This window comes from Maniola jurtina, chromosome 16 (assembly GCF_905333055.1).
Source record: "Maniola jurtina chromosome 16, ilManJurt1.1, whole genome shotgun sequence".
NCBI classification, from domain to species: Eukaryota; Metazoa; Arthropoda; class Insecta; order Lepidoptera; family Nymphalidae; genus Maniola; species Maniola jurtina.
This window is the reverse complement of record NC_060044.1, coordinates 1,415,300-1,439,846: the sequence shown is the minus strand read 5'-3', so window position 1 is coordinate 1,439,846 and position 24,547 is coordinate 1,415,300. Positions and strand designations below refer to the sequence as shown.

The 24,547-nt window shown below is 37.6% G+C and overlaps 1 protein-coding gene and 1 long non-coding RNA gene across 7 annotated transcripts in view; one reads left to right on the top strand and one right to left on the bottom strand.

The window, feature by feature from the left end:
* Positions 1-24,547, bottom strand: part of LOC123873358 (protein PALS1) — a 166,165-nt gene that overhangs the window by 86,688 nt on the left and 54,930 nt on the right. The gene's annotated exons all lie outside the window — the stretch shown is intronic.
* Positions 732-19,687, top strand: LOC123873390. The gene is made up of 3 exons (XR_006797681.1): positions 732-834; positions 5,960-5,963; positions 19,677-19,687. It is a non-coding gene; the product is annotated as an uncharacterized LOC123873390 (long non-coding RNA).

The window sequence follows — 24,547 nt, the reverse complement described above, 5'->3', positions numbered from 1 at the left end:
ATGCGCGGCGCTCCTTTAGAGCGCTTCCCAGTCAGTTCCACCACCAAAAACACGAGTAAAACCCAAAACCCGGCCACTTTTAACAAAAAAAAAAACACTCCAAAAAGGCAGAGCACGCGCGCCAGCAAACGCCGACACAGACTAAGCAGGATAAAAATTAGACACTTAAAAAACCATATTAACATTCTCAAAGTCCTACGTACACTCACGAAATCAAAATCACTTTTAATCAGACAATATTAAATCAACACCACAATTATGGAAGCAAACAGAAATTGTACTGTAAGTGATTTACTACATCACACTGAGGAAGCGATAGTGATACACCCCTCTTCTTGGCGCATGACTCCATGGACAAAAAAAAATGCACAATTGCAAAGCCTTCTTTATAATCAGCAAGGCAGCCACCTTTTATAGAAAGGAGATATAAGACATTTTCCCATCTGCATACAGGACCACTGGGTCAAAAAACATAATTTAGAGACTAGAAAGTGTATCATAAAACTCAACACTATAACCCTTTACCAATATCCATGCCAAAAATCACGCCGATTCGTTGCTCCGTCGCGGCGTGATTGAAGGATAAACCAACAACCAACAAACAAACACACTTTCACATTGTTTGTTGTGTCAAAAACAGACTTCCCAAACATTCCATATTTGATAATTTGAAAAAAAAATATTATGAACACTGATATTGGCACCATTCAAAAGAAAAACAGATCAATGAATTCTAAATTAAATACTCTAAATTTTAGCAATACTCTACATAATTTAAAGAATAGGCTCACGACTGGCACCTTAAGTCACGAAGTTTGACAGTTCTAAATTAAAGTTTGTCCTTTTCTTAGTAGGTACATTGATAAGAAAAAGATGCGAATACTCTTAAATTCGGTTGCAATCAGAACTTTTCTTCACATTTTCAGACATAATCAGTGTGACATCTCGTACGTATAATTATGTATTCTGTTACTAGGCAGGTAACTTTCTATGTCTTCTCCCTAACATTTACTGTTCGGTTTTTGTTTTAGACTTTCGGTTTAACTGAAGATGCCACTGCGTGCGGCGACGCGCGGTGAAGGCGTTCCGCAGTGTGCGCACCGCTTTATGTAACGGCTTCTATCATTCCGAATTTGAATTTTTATGTTATCTTTAACGTAACATGCAAGGTTTAATTAAGAGAAGTTGTAATTTGGGTAGTTAGGAATAATGCGATTCAATGTAGGTTTATGATGATAATATTGCATTAATAGCTGCATACGGTACGTGAATTAATGGCCGATTCACACCAATTGCGTATGCGGCACGTACACGTGACACGTGCGTAGTGACGCGCGTGAACGTTCACGCCACGCAAGCGGTATGCCATGTTTCATACAGTTCCATACATTACAACGCAACGGCACGCGCTACGTCTACGCTTACGCAGCCTGTGTGAACGAGCACTAAATATCTACTACCAGCGACCAACTCCGCACGGGTAGCTTATTATAATTTTATTTTCAAAGGGAACTCTAATTGTTTGAAAATAAAATATAACCTATGTCACTCAGGAATCATCTAGTTTTGTACTGGTGAAAGAATTTTGAAAATCGGTTAGGTTGTTCAATTTTACCCCCTACAAACAAACTAACAAACTTTAGCTATTTATATTATTAGTAAGTATATGTAGATTAAAATCTACTGATCGTTTTGTTTCGTTCAGTATAAAAACCAGAGTAACCAACATAGCTCAACGGGTTGCGAAATGGGCAGGGCACATAGTTTGAAAAACCGATAGCCAGCCAGTCAGTCAGTCAGTAAGTTAGTAAATCAGTCCGTCAGTCAGCTTTTCCCTGCCATATATTTAGATAGATTTAGTAGTACCAACAAAATATGTAAGTAATTTGAATTACAAAATTAACTAGGTCAGAATGACGAAAATTTCAGAAAACAAAAGTCCCTAGTTATTTATTCAGGCAAGGCGGGAAAACGTTATGAAATAAAGCCGCTTATACGACCGCGTCTAATCTGTGCAAGTTGCTCTTAAACCTCCGCTAGTGGGAATAAAACGCACGGTAAAATATTGTGGGCCAAATTATAAGCGTTAGAGAATAAAATTACATTACACTAATACTATAAAGGCGAAAGTGTGTGTGTATATACATATATGTGTGTATGTTTGTTACTCCTTCACGCAAAAACTACTGAACGGATTTGGCTGAAATTCGTAATGGAGATAGATTATACCCTCGATTAACATGTAGGTTACTTTTTATCCTGGAAAATCAAAGAGTTCCTACGACGAGATTTTGAAAATCCTAAATCAACGCGGATGAAGTGTCGTGCGCCAGCTATTAAAAAATAGTTCAAACTGGCAATTTTTTTTTTTATTAAAGTGAATGTAATTTGTCTGATTTCTCATTACAAGAGCCTAACTCCATGATTGTTTTCTCAGGCAAGTCGAGAAAACGTTATGAAATAAAGCCGCTTATACAAGCGCGGCTTATCCGTTCAAGTTGCTCTTACAGCTCCGAGTGAGAATAAAACGCACGGCAAAATCGTACGGTCTAAATCATAAACGCTAGCGACTTAAGAATTTTTTAGGTTTCCGTACCTCAAAAGGAAAAAGGAACCCTTGCAGGATTACTTCATTGTCTATCTGTCTGTCTGTCTGTTATCCAACACATTCTGTGAAAATTTCAACTGTCTACCTATTACAGTTCATAAGATACAGCCCACTGACAGACAAACGGGCGAACGGATAGCGGAGTCCTAGTAATAGGGTCCCGTTCACCGTTGGCATCCTTCAGATACGGAACCCTAAAAAATTCTAGTCTCTAATCACTAGTCGCTACCAGTTTCGCCTTTGTACCATCGTCCCTTCACAATATTCCCAATTTCAGTGGAACACATAAACTCAAATCCCGACTGCTGGTGGCCATACTGCTTACTTAAATAACTAATATTATAAAGGCGAAAGTTTGTATGTTGTGTGTGTGTGTGTGTGTGTGTTTGTTACTCCTTCACGCAAAAACTACTGGACGGATTTGGCTGAAATTTGGAATGGAGATAGATAATATCCTGGATCAGCACATAGGCTACTTTTTATCCCGGAAAATCAAAGAGTTCCCACGGGATTTCGAAAATCCTAAAGCCACGCGGGCAAAGTCGTGGGCATCGGCTAGTAAATAATATAATCTTTTACGGCTTTCCTACTTGATGATAATATTGATGAAGTGTGCATTTAATCCTCAGTTTTACTTCTACAACATGTTATACAAGTCTTGATATTATTAGGGTTCCGTACCTCAAAAGGAAAAACGGAACCCTTATAGGATCACTTTGTTGTCTGTCTGTCTGTCCGACCGACCGTCCGTCCGTTCGTCCGTCCGTCGTGTCTGTCAAGAAAACCTACAAGGGTACTTCCCGTTGTCCTAGAATCATGAAATTTGGCAGTTAGGTAGGCGTTATAGCACAAGTAAAGGAATAAATCCAAAAACTGTGAATTAGTGGTTACATCATTGAAAAAAATTAAAATGTGTTTCAATTTTCAAAGTTAGATAACTATACCAAGTGGGGTATCAAATGAAAGGTCTTTACATTACATAACGTAGTACATTCTAAAACTGATTTTTATTTATTTTTATGGATAGTACTTTTTGATCAAAATGTTGGAAAAATACCCGAGTATGGAACCCTCGGTGCGCGAGTCTGACTCGCACTTCGCCGGTTTTATTGATTAAATGTACAGAAAGCTGAAAGGCTATTCCGAAAGAAAATCATATTGCACAAAGCTGAAATCGGCTGCCGTCCCATGGTACTACTAATTAATTCCGTGTTTAGTGAAATAGTCTAATTGAGTTGTCGTTTTAATATCTCCGGGCGTTAGCCATATCCCTAAGGGAGTTGGCTAACTCTCGTCTTATGCCATCTCGCTGCGACACCAATACCGACCTAATATAAAATGATTTTTAGATTGATAACAAAATCACTTTGCCAAAATAAAATCATCGACATTTATTATTTGCCATACTCGGAGCTGCTTCATAATTTTTTGTTATTGATTTATTTAATAATAATATCTCAGCATGCTTACAGTAAAACCAAAACGCATACTGAGTCAGACGTTACAATGTATACATGTTTTGTTAAATTCAGAGATACTCATACTAAAAATATCTAATTTTTGGTGCCGAGCAGTCAGATCGTTGAGTAAGGTAAGTGATATTATTAATTATACATCTTTTATACATATAGACATGCGCTTGACTGCAATCATACCAAATAGTGGGTGATGACTGATGATGTAGATCGCAGCCTAAGATGGAACGCGCCTGCCCAGAAGAAGAACTGAAAACCTTTCGGTTATTTGGATTCTTCCTATTTAGCTGACAAGTGTAAATTAAAAATTTATAACACCCCCGACGATCCAAAGTATTTGAGTTTTCCAAAACATCATTTTCAAATAAATTATTATGTATTTAGGCAACGTCCATCTTGACAGCTTGACATTTATCAATTGACATAATATTATGAACCTAACGGTTATCTAACCTTCTTTTATACAAGAAAACTAGAAAAGAGCTGATAACTCTTAAACGGCTGAACCAATTTTTTTAGATTATAGCTAAGAACACTCTCGATCAAGCCACCTTTCAAACAAAAAAAACTAAATTAAAATCGGTTCATTCGTTTAGGCGCTACGATGCCACAGACAGATACACAGATACACAGATACACAGATACACAGACACACAGATACACACGTCAAACTTATAACACCCCTTTTTTTGGGTCGGGGGTAAAAAAGGTAAATAATAGTGGAAAAGTCCACCATTTTCACTTCACAGAGTCACCCTTGCGTCTAACTGGGAGCCATTTGTTGCTCAAGGGCTCACAGTGTTGCCAATGTACAGTTTATTTTCTCTAAATTAAATAACTCGCAGAGCTTTTAAGGCGATCGAACTTTTTTACTCGATAACAAATTGGCACTTACCAATCGACGCAATGCTAAGGTTAAGACCTATTCATAGTGCCTACTTTGACTTCGCTCAGACTTAATTGTTGAAATCTATAAAGCGCACTTTGACTTTGCTTAGACTTAAGTTTCAGTTAAAACGAGACAGATTTATGCCAACGGTATAACGCTGTCTCGTTTTAACAGTGTCTTAAGTCTGAGCAAAGTCTAAGTGCGCTCTATAAATCTCAGCCTAACAGTTAAAACGAGTCAGAGATATAGCTGGACTCGGGCATTTAAACCCGTGTCCTTTATCTGCATGGCATGCCTACTTTATCTGTGCTTTATCTATACTAATAAATAAAATTGGAGTGTCTGTCTGTAATTTCGAAATAACTACCTCATATTAAGCTCATATGGTTATTTGAACGATACCATAACTGAATCACATGTTTTTAAAATTTTTGTCTATCTGTCTGTCTGTCTGTCTGTCTGTCTGTCTGTTTGAAAAGGCTTATCTTTGGAACGGCTGAACCGATTTTGACGGGACTTTCACAGGCAAGTAGAGGATTGACCAGGGCGTAAAATAGGCTACTTTTTTAACCGACTTTCAAAAAGGGAGTTGTGTTTTTCTACCTATGTACACCGAAATCTCCGAGATTTCTGAACCGATTTGCGTCATTTCTTTTTTAATCGATAGAGGAACTTTGCGACATTGTTTCATAAAAAATTTGGAGTCCAACTCCTCAATCCTGATGCTGCAGGGGATCTGACCAATCCACGCGGGCGAAGCTGCGGGCATCAGCTAGTCTAAAGTAAAAAAATTAATTGAGATAATTTAATTTAATATTTCCAGTTGCCAGCTGTTATGAGTTATGACTTAATATTATGGATCCGTGACATGGTCGCTGACTATGGGCCTCGTAAGAAAGCTCTGCACTCAGCGGGCGATGGGGAGAGCTATGCTTGGAGTTTCTGTACTTAGTGATCAAAGGACATCCGTAGGAGAAATCCGTTTAGTTAAGTTAAAAAAAAAAAAAACTCAAGAAAGTTTTTCGGTCTAAAAGTATGGATTACTAGCTGATGCCCGCGACTTCGTTCGCGTGGATGTAGGTTTTTTAAAATTCCCGTGGGAACTCTTTGATTTTCTGAGATAAAAAGTAGCCTATGTGCTAATCCAGGGTATAATCTATCTTCATTCTAAATTTCAGCCCAATCCGTCCAGTAGTTTTTGCGTGAAGGAGTAACAAACATACACACACACACACACACACATACAAACTTTCGCCTTTATAATATTAGTGTGATAGTGTGATTCGCTCGTAACTTTTAATATTTCATAGTGATTTATTAGGCATATCTACCTGCTTGTATACAACATTTCTAAAACTTGTGACAATCGGACTACATTTACGGGGAGAAAAACGTTATCGCTTTTTGTATGAAAATTTACAACCAGACGACATTTTATATTTTCAAATTCATGTTGGATGTTCTCGATTAATTTGCTATTCGACTGAGCGAGACAATCGAGCGATTTTCCGATTTTATCGCTCCGCGGACCGCGGCTTGCGGGCTGCGGTTAATCGAATAACGAATTTATTGTTGGTGGGCAGATAACGACGTTTTTCTGCTTCGACAGATACATAATAAACTGCAATGGCATTGAAGTGCAATTGTTGTCGATTTAATCTGTTTTTAAATTAGTTTTTATCCACTTCTAGTAATTTTATTATAGAACCTACCTAGTGTCGATTTGAAACTTTGCAAACTTGTGCAACTTTTGAATAGAATCGGGCGTTAATTTGCGGAATAAACTTTTATTCGAACGAGCTTATTCCCGCGGCATCGTTCGCGTGGTCAAACCCCTACGGATTACGATTGACGGGAGTGTGGACACCGATGTTCGCCGGAACATGTTGTCACTATGAACCGCCGCATCTAGTGGTACATTTATATCGGTGAGCAAGATAAACACACAAAAGCCACTACCTGTCGCCTCTCTATAGCCGGCAGGTAGCTATTGTGTGTAGTCTGCGGGGTACCTACTTCCGGTGTCTCTATTGACACATGAAAACGTAGAATATTCGAGAGTTGTAGAGTTTTTGTATTGTAGAGTTAAAATACCTTCTGGCTCAAGCGATGGTACAGCACGAGATACAGCCTGCTGACAGACAGACGGACGGACGAATAGCGTTACGTTGAACGCTATTCATTCTTCCATACTTAATATTATAAATGTAAAAGTGTGTCTGTCTGTCTGTCTGTCTGTTAGCTTTTCACCGCCCAACAGTTAAACCGATTTTGACGAAATTTGGTACAGAGATAATTAACATCCCGAGGATGGACATAGGCTACTTTTTATCCTGGAAAATCAAAGAGTTCTTTCGGGATTCTCAAAGGCCCATCTGTTAAACCGATTTACATGAAATGTACAGAAGTAGCTTGCATCCCTGAGATTGACATAGGAATCTTTTATCTCGGGAAATCAAAGAGTTTCCATGGGACCTAAATCCACACGAACGAAGTCGCGGACATTATCCAATTACTAATAACTACAACAATGCCAATCTGCTATCAGATAACAGTTTGTATGTAATTAAATTAAATGTAATCAAACACTGTTTGTGTACTCTGCGTGTACTGTTTTCCAGTACAACGCATAATGATACCTCTCACATGACTAGCGACACATGAACCGTGTATGTTTTAATTATCACAGATAATATTGTAACCCCGACACAGGTACTATACTACAAGGTACTGTAGATGATTTGACATGGAGTTTTACAACCAATCGCCCGCCTTTTTTTTTAATATAAAATAAACTAAAAAGAAAGAAACAAGATAGGTGCTTAGTGCTATCATCGTCTTGAGTAAGATTCAATACAAATGCCGTGGTCGTGCGTTGTCGACAGCAAAAAGAAAACATTCTTTGGTAGACAAATAAAATCTTTGGGAATGCCATCAATCAAGGATAAGAAATAAAACCATGTTTTGAATCCATATGTAATCACATCAGTGGCAACATGCAGTTCGATGTCTTCTTCACTTTGAATTCTATGAGTACAACATGTATGCATAACACGAACCACTACAATGCCCATTGTACAGCGAGTAGCAGCGTCCGTCGAAACATCCCGTGTTTGGGATTCCCACATCGCTTGTTTGATCTACAGTTAGTTTGATAAACATGACAAATCAGGTGTGTAGTACCAAATAGCCAAATAGTTAGTGTCTTAGTGCCATAGATTCTTTCGTTGTCTTTGTTACTTGACGAACGTTCAAAACTTCAAACGATCTTTCGAGTTCACAGAAGTTTTTTACGAGTTCATTTCCGCAATCAGCTGTTTACAGGGTTGTTACATTGGAGTTTTTAACAATTCCTCATATTATCTCCCACGGGTATCTCGCTGGTAATTAAAGTTTGATAGGTATCTTCTCATTTAGATTATAAGTATAAGTAGATAAAGTAAGTACTTCCCAAACCATAAAATAAAACTTTTCAAAGAAACTGCAACTTTGCAAATACACTCAAAGCATTGTTTAGATTTAATTTTAGTGATACAGAAACAAGCTTTCATCGCGGAAACCGGAAAACGGAAATAGAATGAAGTTGGCTTTCACATTAGCATGAGAAAATGGCTATTTCATAACGTTGCACGTGTCGCTTGAATACAGAGTAAAAATAAATTCTAAATTCTAAAATATTTACTATGCGCGCAATCTGGGACAGGACTCAAAAGTAGATCTTAAGTAGATACGGTAAACCCAAAGACCTTTTTAGTACTTTACTAGCTTATGCCTACGACTTCATCCGCGTGGACCTAAGCCGTGGTCTGACCCTTTTTTTTTTAAATGTATGTTTTGCTGGCAACCCTTCGACATGGTTATCGGAGACTTTGTATAGCTTAACACGGCATTATTTTTTTAACCTTGTTCTGTTCCGATAGTCATGAAACAGGTTTTTTTTTTGTACTGTGATCATAAATTCTATGCTAAAGCCTTAGTTTTTTACTTTATTCTATTAAGCTGCTATTTATATGCATATGTAACATATTATTCCATTAATATATTATATACATAATTTCTTTAGGGCCCGACCCTTAGGAGGCCATTGCAATCCAATTATTAGTAATTCTTTCACCACCCGGTGACTGTGACGGCGAAAATAAAATGCAACGCATCGATTGGACCAGCTAGGTCCCTGAGTTCCCGACCACAACCCCAGCTCGGAGACACATCTTCCTATTGTTAGTTGTTATGGTCGAGCACGCCTCATCGCTCCCAACGCCGCGCCGTGAAGAATTGTTGTATAGAAGCAGAATAATTGTTAGATTGCAGAAGTCCATGATATAAGTTTACAAGGAACCAAAAGCTTCATTTTTGCTATCATCTGCTAAAAAAACTCATTATATTATTATTTTTATATTTATACAATTTATTTGCTTTATTTTATTAGTACACCCCTTCCACTTTCTTTAATTTTTATTATCTCCTCACCCTAAGGTTGCCTGAGATCGCTATTTTAGCGATAAGGCCGCCTTTTGTACATAAATCTATAATGTTATTTATATATTACTGTCTTGTTGGTGTACAATAAAGAATATTTTACTTTTACTCTATTTTATGGCAAATTAAGCTTTTGGTTCCTTGTTTACGTGAAGAAAAATTAATTGAGCTGATAAGTGGTCAAAAGGCGGTCCATATTCGGCCTATTGGCAGTGTGGCGCGGAAATAGAGTCACGCACCAATCGTCCATTTCCGGTGGAACCTGAATTACTCGTTTTTACAACCTATCGTGTATAGGGAGAGAGCCAGCGCGTGCCAGACCTTCGTTATTTTATAAAAGCTGAAAGTTTCTCTGCGTATTGTCCCCAACACAGGGAAAACGATCATCGACTATGACTATGACTGTGATCGTGGCCGCGTGGCAATCCCCTGCCAGCCACCCTTAAACGTTTAAACTTTAAGGGTGTCTGGCAGGGGGTTGCCATGACTCTAAGTGTCTGGCAATGGATGATTTCTAATACTATTCCGAAGACAATATTTGAAAAAATGCACTTTATCTTTGACGCAAGATTTTTTACACAGTTTTTACCTGTTATCACCCAAAGCCACCATGCTCGAAACTTCATAGTCACTGATCGTTCTTCCATATGTTGGGGGCAATACACAGATTAACTTTCAGCTTTTATAAAATAACGAAGGTCTGGCCCTCGCTGGCTCTCTCTCTATATCATTTATTGTGATGTGGCTGTTTGTCATTGATGTTTTTATCAATTCGATGCTAAATGAGTACCTACTACCTAGTAACATAGTCGAGTTAGACAATTTCAAAGTGCAAAAACCGGTCAAGTGCGAATTGGGCCTTGTCCTTTTAAGGTTCCGTACAAACCCAATTATATTTGGTCAAAGCTTACAAACTACTTTATAAATCGTTGTTTGCAGTATGTATTGTTTAAATACAGTATAATATGGTACCGATATTGTATATTCCACAATGTTTGTGATACTAATGTTTTTGGGAATTTCCAAGGTGAATAGGTTAGTAATATTAGGTATTAGGTAATAGGTAAATTCCAAAAGAAGGCCAATATGCCATTCGATTAACTCTTCTCTCTGAAATATCTTCATTATAACAAAACACTCATGTTTTTGAAACTTATTGTGTTTTTTAAATTAATCTATTTTACTGTTTTGTGATAGATATAGAACTTGGCTTTTGACACACTCATATTATGTGTATTGATCCCGCCTAAGTAGTGCAGTAAGTGTTTCCATAATCCATATCCCACAACAGCTACAGATTCTAAAATGACAGGTTTAAATGATGTATGTATTAGCTATATGTCATTACCTTTCACAATGTTTCCTGCGAAAAAGGATAGCCATAATTTGAACTGTAGTTTAGTTGCAAATCCTAGTATTTACGCTATATACTATCTCTATGATTTACGCAGCAATGTAAATAAATCTGGCAAAAAGGTATTTACATGAGTCATGTCAAAGATAATAGAATTAACGCATAATTGGATTGGCTAATACCTACTCTAATCGTGAAACCAAACAAAAACGCTAATTTGACACTAAGCCCTTTAAATAAGTAGCTAAAATTAATTTTGGAAAAAGTACTTTTTAAAATTAAATACTTTAACAGCTCTTTTTACACGACTGCCAGGTGTAAGATTATCAGGGTGTATGTATGTAAATCTTTTTATTCCACCATGTCTTCTAAATGCCTGAATAGAATTGGATGTATGGGGCTGCAAACATCACTTTCATGTGGCCGCTATATGGCGCCATTTTCCAATATGATTTTTTTACTTTTTAGTCTCTTATTATGGATTCTTGTGAACTTAGTTAAAAAAAAAAATTGAAGGACCAGAAGCGAACGTTGAATTTTTGAAATAAGAATGCTCGTGTGGATTTTTCAAAAAAAAAACACGATGATCTCGTACAAATTAGGAAAAGGAGACACATAATTAAATATGTAGGTACGCTGACTAAAAAATACTAACCTTTAAGAAAAATTCAATTAAGTTCTCCTATTACATACACACAGCATTTTTATCACAATCACGTTCACCAAAAAAAATATTTACACCTCACAATTCACAACACAAAAGCTCACCTTAAAAAGAACCTTTTATAAAATTAAAAAAAAAAAAACACTACTATAAAAAGTGATAATTCGGACTTTGAATATATAAACCTCACAAGTATAACGATACGAAAAAGAGGAACATTTTATGTAAAAAAAACACTAGAATAAAAAAAACCTAATAAAAGCGTGTATTTATCGCATAATTTGGTTGTTTGAATTTCCAGTTTAATTTATTAGAACATTATTAGAGTGTTGGCACAGATCGGCTTGCAATGGCGCGCGTCCTTCTGACAGGTATGTCGGCTGACTAATTAATTAAATATTGCGTTTAAGTCGTTTGTTAGTATTAGTTAGTACTACAATAGATAACAACGCGGTAACAGTGTGACGTGAGTAGACATTACGTACCTATAATTAGTGATTTACGACACAGTGCAATGAGTAATGAAGTAATGATTTAACAATTAATATTTACCTATCACACTAATATTATAAAGCTACAAGTTTGTGTGTATGTGTGTATGTTTGTCACTCTTGCACGCAAAAACCACTGGACGGATTTTGCTGAAAGGAATGGAGATAGATTATATCTGGACTAACACATATGCTACTTTTTATACCGGAAAATCAAAGAGTTCCCACGGGATTTTAAAAACCTATATCCACACGAACGAAGTCGCGGGCATCAGCCAGTACGAGTAGGTAATAACTATTGTTTGGTTTAGTACAAACGTTTGAGAAAAATTATATTTTTAGCTAGGTAGCCACTCGAACTATAAACAAAAATATTTTTTTTATCCTTCGAATAATTGGCCTGAGTTCGAGACACGTGCGAAAAGTTTTGCAATAAGTAGCTATTTTTGCTACCCTGTATTGATTACCTACTTTAGTTATCCCATTTATATTTTACTAGCTTATGCTCGCGACTTCGTCCGCGTGGACTACACAAATTTCAAACCCTTGTTTTATCCCTTTAGGGATTGAATTTTCAAAAATCTGTCTACGTCATTATAGATATCTGCATACCTTTCAGCCCGATCCGTCCAATAGTTTGAGCTGTGCGTTGATAGATCAGTCAGTCAGCTTTTCCTTTTATAAATACAGATCAACCACCACCATCATCATCATCATTATGAACCCATTGCCGGTCCCTTACTGAGCACGGGTCTCTTCTCAGAATGAGAAGGGTTTTGGCCATACTTAGTTATAGTCTGCCACGCTGGCCCAGTGCGGATTGGCAGACTTCACACACCTTTGAGAACATTATGAAGAGCTCTCAGCCATGCAGTTTTCCTCACAATGTTTTCCTTCACCTTTAAAAAGCATTAAACGCAAGTAACGCAATATTTAGGTACCTAATTGTATAAAACGCATGTACATACCTTCGAAACGTAAAAGGTGCGTACCCAGAATAAAATCCCCGTCCACCCAAATAGGAGGCCGACGTTTTGACCACTAGGCTATCACCACTTACTGGACTTTTTATTTTTATGTGTAGGTACCACTTTCTTGTCGTTACAACTTTCTAGTTGTAACAATAAAGTGAAAACGAAAGAAAAGGTGGACAGGGAAGCAATTATCTCTATTTCAAGAGATCTCTACCAGTGTTCCTTGGTTTCAAGATAGGGTTGATTTTATTATTAGGTAATTTCGGCCGTAATAACCCTTTACCAAAATATTCCTATAGGTATAACTTGGTTGGGTAATTTCACCGCACAAGCAGTCGATGTATTAATCAAGCATCCAGTAATTGCATCCTGCAGTTTGCATGTACACTAATGTACTGAACACTTGCCACATATCCACACGATAGATATAATATATTATGTGTTAGCAACACCGACGCACAAAGCTTATTGCATAATCTCTAGAGATATCTAATGCTTAAAATAAAGAAATTATTGTACTCAATAGTTTGTCTTTTTATCTATAATAAAAAACGGCCAAGTGCGAGTCAGACTCGCGCACTGAGGGTTCCGGGGCGAATTTCCACCCCTAAGTCATCGACATTTCTTCTCCGCGCACGAAACGCTTTGCGTCAACATTTTCTTTATACGCAAGGCTTGGCTAGGGTTTGGCATACTCTTCCGAGATCAGTGTTTCCTATCAATTCCTAACTCGAGTATCTTTAAAACAAGAGTCCTATCAATTCATAATTCGAGTGTCTTTAAAACAAGAGTGAAAGGTACCTGCTAGTTAAACGCGTTATCTTAGGCTACATTATCACTTCCCATTTATCTGATCGTGGTCATGGTGCGTAGTGAATTTTAAAAAATTCTGGCAACTCTAGTGCAGGCCCTTGAACACGTCGACCTAATTGCAGCAGACATCTCATTCTCATAAAGCTATCGCAAGCAGCAGACGAGCCCGCTGTTCCCATTAGCTAGATAGAATTGAAGTGCCCTTTACATTATTCAGTTATTCAGTGCATTCAATTAGACGAGAAATGTACGAAGGTTTTGAGCTCTTTGCTCTTAGAAAATATGTACATATTTTTATATGTACATTGTACATATAAAAAACTATTAAAAAATTATTAGTTTTTTATATGTACATTGTACATATAAAAAACTGGTCAAGGACGTGTCACTACGCATCAGGTAGGGTTCCGTATCCAAGCTAGTTGACAAAAACTTTGCCAGTCATTATTTCTCAAGCCATAGTTTTTTTCCAAAAACTGTCTTGAGACATAATGTTTTAAAATATCTGGTACCACTCAATAAACCAATTTTTTTTGACTGAGTCTCCTTCAGACATTTCGTTCTCATAAAGCTATCGCAAGCAGCAGGCGAGCCCGCTGTTCCCATTAGCTAGATAGAAATTGAAGTGCCCTTTACATTATTCAGTGCATTCAATTAGACGAGAAATGTATCAAGAAATGGAGCTCTATGCGCTTAGAAAATTATACTTTTTTTATTGGGTAACCAAAACAGGTCACAATAGTAGGTATATATGTACATATTATAAATACCAAATACACGGTATAAAATTGCCTAACAATTAATTATGTGAGTACCGATATTGTATTATTTTACTTAATCATTTTATTTATAATATGTGATAAAAAAAAAAATCGACATCCGACATACCAATTTCGTTATACCTAAGAGCGACATAGGATTGTCATGTGAAGTATTATTTTTAAAATTTCAATAGCAAATATCTAATCATAATATAGACAGAGACACACAGACATTATTAACTACGGAACCCTAATAAGCACGTTTAGGTTGCAATTACCGATTTGGACGATTACTCCAAAAAAAAAACTTGTAATCTGTCACGATTCACGGATGATGAGCGTTTGTGATGAATTATTCATGTGTGAATGTTTTTTGCCTCGTTTCCGCCGTCCACGCGTCACTGCCCACCGCCAGCGCTGGGCTTCAGCCATGCATGTCTCGCAGTTAAGCAAACAATTATTACTGAGACGATTTTATCTGAAAAAATTCGTCCTAAAAATTTAGAACTCTCAGGTATATTTCATTGCTTAAAACGCACATAACTCCGAAAGTTAGAAACGCGTGCCCGGGATCGAACCTCCAACCCATTGGAAATATGCCAACGTATTAACCACTAGGCTATCACTTTTTTTTCGTAAAGAAAATCCGTCATGGATACCACCGGCCACGGGGGAGCACTGTGGTTATGTCGGACTCCTACCGACTAAAAACCTTACGTAGTTCCATCCTACCGCTGATGTGGGAGCACAAGGCACATCTCCCTCGCCCATCATCAAACTAGACAGGCGAGGGACCGGTGGGGAAGCCAGTGACTGGATGGGTGATGAAACTCATCATCCACCACCCAACACAGCCACACGCACCGCTCCTGGAGCTATGCCCCATTGGTGCATCTACTGCGCCCTCTGCTCGAGACACTCAGAGGGACGCACGGACAGCACCCTCTCCCTGCCAGTTCAATCATCTATGGCTAGCAATATCCCATGAAGAGTTTTTAACCTTGTTACCAGGGTACACCGGTCCAAGCGCTGCTGTTACCCGCAACACTCAGGCACACGAGAAGGTTATCTGACTAGGCTATCACCTCTCTCAAGTCTCAGTGCATTACAATTTCACAAGAAGATATTTCTACCTATCGTGAGTTATAATTATAAAATATGAATAGTATCCAAGTATGTCCGTACCGCATAAAGATGTCTCAGAAGACATGCTCATATTTCCCTTACAATAGCATCGCGCTGTTTCTCACAACTAAACAAAACACAATAGGTATTAAGTAGGATACCTAGGTACTCGTTCTTGTTATCTAGATCTTATTTTTCTAATCAGGTCATCTGTTTAGCTGTCTTATAAGCAGAAAACAGAATATATACGCATAAAATCCGTCATTTTGGTTTTTTAAGAATTTATTGTACCCAGTGGCACTCGCGCGCGCGTCATCAAGACGAATCTAATGACGTATCATTTATCAAAATTGGTTGAGCTGTTGATTAGTTACGAGGGGACATAAGAACAGACATACATACATGTCAAACACATACCTAACCCTCCTTTTGGCCTACTATAATGCCAGCCCCTTGTCAGTCCATTTTATTCTACACCGAAAAAAATTATAAACTGTTAAGTATATATTATTATTTATCGGTCTTTTTCAAGTCAGCACCGGGCTTTACTTTCATATCACTGCATCCTCACTGACCATCAAGTGAAACCGCCATCAAGAGCGAACCTGCTACAATTAAAAAGGCAATCTAATCTCCAACGCTTGGTTATATAAACAGAACATGCAAAATCGCGTATCATTTGAAAGTACATATATGAAAGTATCGTTTTATGGGCGTAATACACGCTTTAACTGCGTTTTAAATAATGAATATGCGGGCGGAAACGTTCGGTTGGGAATGAAAGAGATTTTATCATCATCATCGTCGTGATCAACCCAACTCCGGCTCACTACTGAGCACGGGTCTCCTCTTAGAGTGAGAAAGGTTTGGCCATAGGCGCAGTAGCTAACCAAGTGCGGATTAGCAGACTTCACACACCTTGATAACATTATAGAGAACCCTCAGGCATGCAGGTTTCCTCACGATGTTTTACTTTATGCTCTTAAAGGAAACCTTGTGAGGAAACTGCATGCCAAAGTTCTGTGGATAAAAAGTTGCCTATGCCAATTTCCGGGATGCAAGCTACCTCTATACCAAACATATAAATTGATTGAATGGGTGAGCCTTTTAGAATCCCGTGGAAAATCTCTGAGTTTCCGGGATAAAAAGTAGCCTATGTCAATTTCCCGGATGCAAGCACCAAACATCAAAATCGGTTAAACTGTTGGGCCGTGAAAGGCTAGCAGACAGACAGACACAGTTTCGTATTTATAATATTAGTATGGATTACCCAGGTATTCAACGAGCCACGCCGGCATACATGTTATGCCACTCAAATGTATAACATATTCCTTCGCCATTGTACTGGTTGCCATGCCATGAACTGTAATGGGTTTAAGTTGGATTAAAATCACAATGGCGCGTCGTCGCTTATTGAATATTGGCATTTGGCACACCCAGAACAAGGCGCGGCGCGTCAACGCGTGGGAAGCCTTTATAATAAGGCAGCCTTTTCACCAGAGGTTTGCTAAGCTGCATAACGAGGGATGTATAAGTTATCACTTATCAACTAATGGGATGCTTTGTGGGCATTATCCTTCTAAGAAATTCGCATTTTTTATGAAATGAAAAACCAATCAAGTTCGAGTCGGACTTGCACACGAACGGTTCCGTACCATAGGACAAAACTAAAATCCTTTTCCCTTTACTTGTACTGTAAGCTATAAGACATTGGCTACCTACCAAACATGATTCTAGGTCAACGGGAAGTACCAAGTACCTACCCTATAGGCTTTGATTCCAGGTCTTGACAGACGCGACAGACAGACAACGAAGTGATCCTTTAAGGGTTCCTTTTTTTTGTAACTAAGCTTTTTTTTTATAGACTAGCGGTTGGATGCAATCAGACCTGCTAGCAAGCGATGATACAGCCTAAGATGGAGCGCGCTTGCTAAGAAGATGCCTATTCGCTCTTGGCTTGAAGCGTACCTATATGAAAAAACTAAAAAAGGTAATGGTATGTAGCAGATACAACCTGCAGAAAGAGATTTTATAGCATTTGGGAAGAGACCCGTACTCATTGGTCAGCCGGATAGGTTCATTTATAGTATTTTTTTTAAAGTTGAGTTTAGTTGAGGTTAGTTGCTGAATTATTGCCGACTCTTCTCAGAAGAATGTACTTTCCGAACCGGTGGTCTTAACATATAAGTGGCACATGCTCTCCTATCTTAAATAAATAAATTCATTTCATTTAATTTGACAGGTATACCTACCAGTTATAATAAGGTGAGATCCTGTGAGATCTTCATCAATCTCAGACAGAAAAAACAAAGAAATCTTAATCATCATTTGAACTAATAAACGTCAATCGATGAGCGATGTACGAGATCGTGCGTTCCACGCGGTGGGAAGTGTTTTTATTGACATAGCCATGTCAGCCTTATATGTAGGTTATTAGGTATGTGAGATTTTTAATTGCTCTTTCTCTCATCGAAGTTTTGTTTCTTACGACTTCTTTATTGACGGCCATTTCAACTTAATTATAGCAATCACTGGATCTAGAAACATGAAATTTTGCATTTATTGTTCTGTTCTCTCTTCTATACTAATATTATAAAGAGGAAACCGTTGTATTTTTGTATTTTTGTATGTTTGTATTGAATAGGCTCAAAAACTACTGGACCGATTTCAAAATTTCTTTTACCATTACTTAGAGGGATTCTTCCGAATCCGTATAGGCTATATTTTATCCCGGAAAATAGATAGGATTTTTCGTGGTAGTGAAAATAGTGGAGTAAGGCGTCGAAAAAACTGCCGTACGTTAACGATTCTGCCTAAATGGTTAGAGATGTATGGTTGACTTCTATAGAAAAGTTGTAGAACTCAATCCACCCGTGCGAAGCCGGGGCGGGTCGCTAGTTACCCATAAAGAAAGGATTTTTAGAAATTCGTTATTGCTCGATCAATAAGCCGCACAAAATACGAACTTGAAGCATGGACGCTGGCACGTCCTTGGGTAGGCCTGCAGGGACACAAACAGGCTGATTGATTGATTGAAGGAAGTCTTAAATCCTAGAGCGCAAAAAGAAGATTTCCCATTTAAATTGCACCAATGCTCAAAATGAAGGGGAAGCATTATAAAATGGATAAGCGAATTAAATTTCCGCTTACATTCATCCCGAGCGAAATTGCTCTCAGCCGTTGGAGGGTAGAAGGAAATTGTCTTTCCTTTCTGAATGACGGCCATTTATCAACAAGCTCGCTTGACAGGTTTAATTTAGGCTAGAATTCGTTTAGGTGAACCTTTTTTGGATTTTGAGCACGCACCCAATATCTTTGTTCAATTTTTGTGTAATTGCGGTGTTACCCATGTAGGAATTCTAATTAAAGCTTCGTTTACGCCAGAGCAGCTTAGTGCGACATTGCGGCATGCCACAAAAATAAAGTCCGTTTTACGCCGCAGCAACAACATGCGACAGATTTATAACTGTCATAAATCTGTGCGTCTCGTTTTTACTCTATGTTTCTGAGGAAAGTCAAAGTGTAGCATAGTTCATGGCCTACGCCATTAAGAGTGACCCGTACTTAGTAGTGGGTCAGCAATGGGTTGAAATGATGACAAAGGAATTCTTTGATCCTAGAGTCATACCTAACGCAAATCGACGAACCAAAAGCCCCAGATTTCCCATTTAAATTGCACCAATGCTCAAAATGAAAGCGTAACAAACGTAACAAAATGGATAAGCGAATTAAATTTCCACTTACATTCATCCTGAGCGAGATTACCCTCAGCCGTGTTGTAGGGTAGAAGGAAATTGTCTTTCCTTTCTGAATGTCGCCCATTTATCAACAAGTTCGCTTGACAGGTTTAATTTAGGCTGCAATTCGTTTAGGTGAAGCTTTTTTGGACTTTGAGCACGCACCCGATATTTCTGTTAAATTTTTGTGACCCGGTGTTACTTACGTAGAACCAAAGCTTCATTTACGCCAGAGCAATTTCGGCATGCTACAGGGTCGCATGTACAATAAAGGTTGTTTTATGCTAAAGCACCAAGTTGCGACAGATTTGTCTCTTCCACTAAGTTATAGATAAAAGTAAAGTTCGCACTCCTAATACATCATCATGAAATACCCATCACCGGCCCACTACTGACCACTGGTCTCCTCTCAGACTGAAAAGGATCTAGGCCACGCTGGCCAATTGCAGTGGCACACACCCTTGAAAATATTATGGGAGTCTGTCAAGCATGCAGGATTTGTCACGATGTTTTCGCTTATTTTACTTCAAAGTATCACACTATGACACTAATATTATAAATACGAAAATAAACGATTTACGATTTATGTTTTTTGAAAGTTTGTGTGTATGTGTGTATGTTTGTTATTCTTTCACGCAAAACCTACCGAACGAATTTTCTGGAATTCGGAATGGAGATAGATTATACTCTGGATTAACACATAAGCTACTTATTATCCCGGAAAATCAAAGAGTTCCTACGGGATTTTGAAAAACCTAAATCCACGCGAAGTCTCAGGCGTCAGCTAGTGATAAAAAAATTAAATTATACCTATAAGATTTTTACTTATTGATAACTCCGAAAAATCAGAAGTCCTATCTAGAAGCGACCCTGGACCCCAAATATGAGGTTCAACGTTTATACCTACACCACTAGACCATCTAAACCAGCTAGAGGCTAAGAAAACTAAATGAGCTGATAAGAAGTCCAAAATGGGGTCTATATTCGGCCTATTGGCACCTAGTAGGCTGCAGATCATCAGTGGGGGTATGAGGCGGGGGGACGCCCCGCACCATAAGCACAGGGGCTGTGTGGGTGTGCGGGACATCCCCACCCCGATTGCCATCTCGACCTGTCGCGTATACTATAGGTTCTTACATATTACTTACGAGGAATTTAATATTTTGCGCTACTTTGACCAAAACTTCATATGCATTGCACACTCCAGGCAAAAATGCCGCTGCACTTAGAATGTTTATTATGTCATAGTCAAGTTTGCATGTTATAATACGCAGTGCATATTTTGCATGCTCAGTTGCTTGTATGGCAGATTCTTTAAAGTCCAAAGGTTTTGTTTATAAATATTATGGACGAGCAAAATATTTTGGTATTTTGTAGTTTTGTGATGTTATAATAATTTTTTATTACTAGATGATGCCCGCGACTTCGTCTGCGTGGACTACACTAATTTGAAACCCTTATTTTACCCCCTTAGGGATTATATTTTCATAAATCCTTTTATAGCGGATGTCTGCGTCATATATGATAGCTAAATATCTGCAGGAAAAAAAACCCGATCCGTCTAGTAGTTTGAGCTGTGCATTGATAGACCAGTCAGTCTGTCAGTCAGTCAGTCATCTTTTCCTTTTATGTATTTAAATTCAAATTATTTTTATTCAATTAAACTTTTACAAGTGCTTTTGAATCGTCAAAATAATCTACCACTGGTTCGGAATGCTGTTCCTACCGAGAAGAACCAGCAAGAAACTCGGCTTTATTATTTATTATTTAATTTAGACTAACTAAGTTCAGCAAGTCGGTTAAAGAAAACGAAAGGAACGAAAACGACACGCCACAGATTAAAGAATAGAATGGTTAAAATTCAGTGCAAGCACGTTTTGGAACAAAGGCTTGTGTAACAGATGTCACTGACAACTAACCGACGAAAGGTAGAAAGTGGACGAATTAATTCCAACGCCGTCTTTCTCCGTGTGAACGTTACCGTAAGTACCATGCTTTCTTTCTAATACGTAAATCCGTAGACAGAAAAATTTCTTCTGTCAGCATTAAAATTTCTCTACGCACGGTACGCAACGGCAGTGCATGCATACGCTCTTATGTTCTCTATTTGTTTTACGTAATACAATCATCATCATCATAATCGACTCATCGCCGGCTCACTACTGAGCACGGGTCTTATCTCATACTAAGAATTGTTCATTATTATTTATTTATTTATTATTTTTTCCCGAATACGGCAAAGAAAGGGTTATGATTTTAGCAGTCTCTTTATATAAGTATAATGTTATTATTTTCATTTTTCACACATTCATTTTACATTAATAAACTTATAACTAACTCAGTAACTTCATTTGAACTTATGATTTACAGTAACAAATGGGAACGATGATCCAGCAAAAGAATAAACTGTGTTCATTCCCTCCTCATGCAATATGAGAGTATCCCAAATGACTAACAGAATGGTTTGGCCATAGTCTACCACGCTGGCTAATTAGTATTGGCAGACTTCACATACTGAAAACATTAGGAAGAACTACATATTATTACGTGGCCAGCGTGGTAGACCATGGCAAACCCGTTATTTTATTCTTATTAGTTACTAGCTTTGCCCGCGACTTCGTTCGCGTGGAATAGTGACCGCGCTTTATATAGCCACGGACGCTCAGGCGCGAGACGTGTAGTACGTACTCTGTACGTTAAAAATGTTCGCCGTGATTCTTTAAATTGACATAACTTTTTTATTTATGAACCGATTGACATGAAATAAACACTAAATGTTAAGTGAAGCTTACTAAAAAATATTAGTGAAAACCGTATCTAAATCGAATAAGCCGTTTCTGATATTAGCGTGCACAAACACACAGACAAACAGACAAAAAAAAATTAATTACAATTTCGGGTTTGGCATCGATATAATAACAACCCCTGCTACTTTTTTTTTATATATTTCCATTGTACAGACACCACTTTTCTACAATTTTATTATATGTATATAGAATAGATATAGATGGACATTCTGAGAGGAGACTTGTGCTCAACGGTGCACCGGCGATGGGTTAATTACGATTATGATGTATGAGTAATGTCCCCACATTTTAGGCTTAAAGGATTAAATGCCTTATTCAAGGTCATTGACTAATGTGAAGGAAACCTATTCTAAGACAGAGCAATGACCTTCCTCAGCCTTCCACCCTGAGAAATCTAAGATGTCTCTAACTGTACTCGCACCGTATATGGAACTAAGACAATACATTACATTGTTGTACCAACAATCAATGGAGACAGTTCGTTAAGTAGGTATAGGTCATACTTTACAAAAAGCTGGAAGCTATGATATCGTATCATCATTATCGTTTCGTCTTAAGTCGTATCGTGTCGTGGACAATAAATGAAAATCTTAGTATTCTATGGTATTTTAGTTGTGCCACGTTTGTCAAGAGATCGCGGATTCTAATGCTAGGCACGCACTTCTTCCTGATAGGCAAGGAACTATACGACAACACATTCCTCTGAAAATATCATTAGCTTCAACCAGTTAAAAGCCGAACATTTTTTGGAAATACAAATATCTTCACCATCATCATCAACCGATAGTGTCCACTGCTGGACATAGATAGGTCTCTCGTAAGGATTTCCACACGCCAAGGTCTTGCGTCATCTGAATCCAAGTGCTCTCTGCGACTCGTTTGATGGGCTGAAGGGGTCTTCCAGCGCTGCACTTTCCAAAGCGATGTCACCGTTCCAGCATAGCACCTTGTAGGTGCGAAGAATCCCCACCCAATAGAAGAGTACTGAGACCGACATAACAAACACCACTGAAAAGAAGACCTACAAGAGATGGATGGATAGCTTTGAAATTGGAAAGCTTACATCATGGAAGAAGTAAAGGATAGAGAACAGAAGATGGAGGAATATCGTAAACCTTTCATTTTGAGAGGAAATCCCTGTTCAATTAGTAAACCGGCGTTGGATCAAATGGCAATAAGATAATGGATGAATTAATGAAATATGCTTTATTGTATTGTATACTACACCAAAAGAGAAATGCGAAAAAACAATAAAATAAACATAAAACAATGAAAGTACGCTTTACAATTGGCGGCCTTATTGTTATAAAGCGATCTACCACGCAACCACGATGGGTGCAATTTTAAATCTAGTATTAACTCAATAATTTACTGTATATTTTATCTGTGGAGGAAGTTGGAACAGTACCACTTTTTGCGTTTCAAACTATCAGTGCAAGCCGCTTATGGAAATATATTTTCATCCCAATCCCCAGTTTCATATACATTATTTATTTAATCCGATTAACGCTTGTGGTACGTAAAGTAGCTGTAATAATAATAAATAATTGATGCACTATTGTCTATTAGGTGAGATTTATTATTAGATTTAGATAAGAATTACACATGAGAGAACTGTGTACATAAATTCTTTTGAATAAACATGAACAAGAACTTACTCTAAATAAAAAGTAAAATACTCTTATAGAAATATGATTATAACAAAATGATGTTTGCACAATAGGCATACCGCCATATCGCTAAAATAACGATCTCTTCCAGGCAACGTTAAGGTAGAGGATATAATAAAAAATAATACTTACCTAAAAGGTTATTTTAATATCGTAACAGATGAAAAACCTTAATATTTTCATGTATTGCGTTACAGCTGTGATCATGACCGTAAAAATACCTTGATACAATTATGCAAGAATTTGTAAAAAACATATTGATAAAAACCCAGAAAAAAATGTCGACTAAATTGTAATAGATACAGAACCCATTCATTGAGATTTGAGATAATTATGCACTCTTAATAAATTAAGGATTTAACCATATCAGTAGGTCCAGTAGATGAACTAATTATGTATCCTGAGCTAATACTATGAGTAAAAGTTTGTTCAATAAATAATTGTTACTTATATTTATAAACATTAGGCTATGTCTCGTATAAGATAAAGTGTACACAATTAAAAATATTTGATATTTAACCTTTGAATTATTATCAAAATATTGGCAATCACTGGCCAATTGTTAAATCTTGACATCAATATTTTTTGTAAGCTTTGCTATTGTACTGTCCGGCAGTGTTTCAAAACAATATGAAACTTATCAGAAATTGTTTGTTTTTACGACACCCGCCTGTGAGCGCTATAATTGGCGAATACGAGC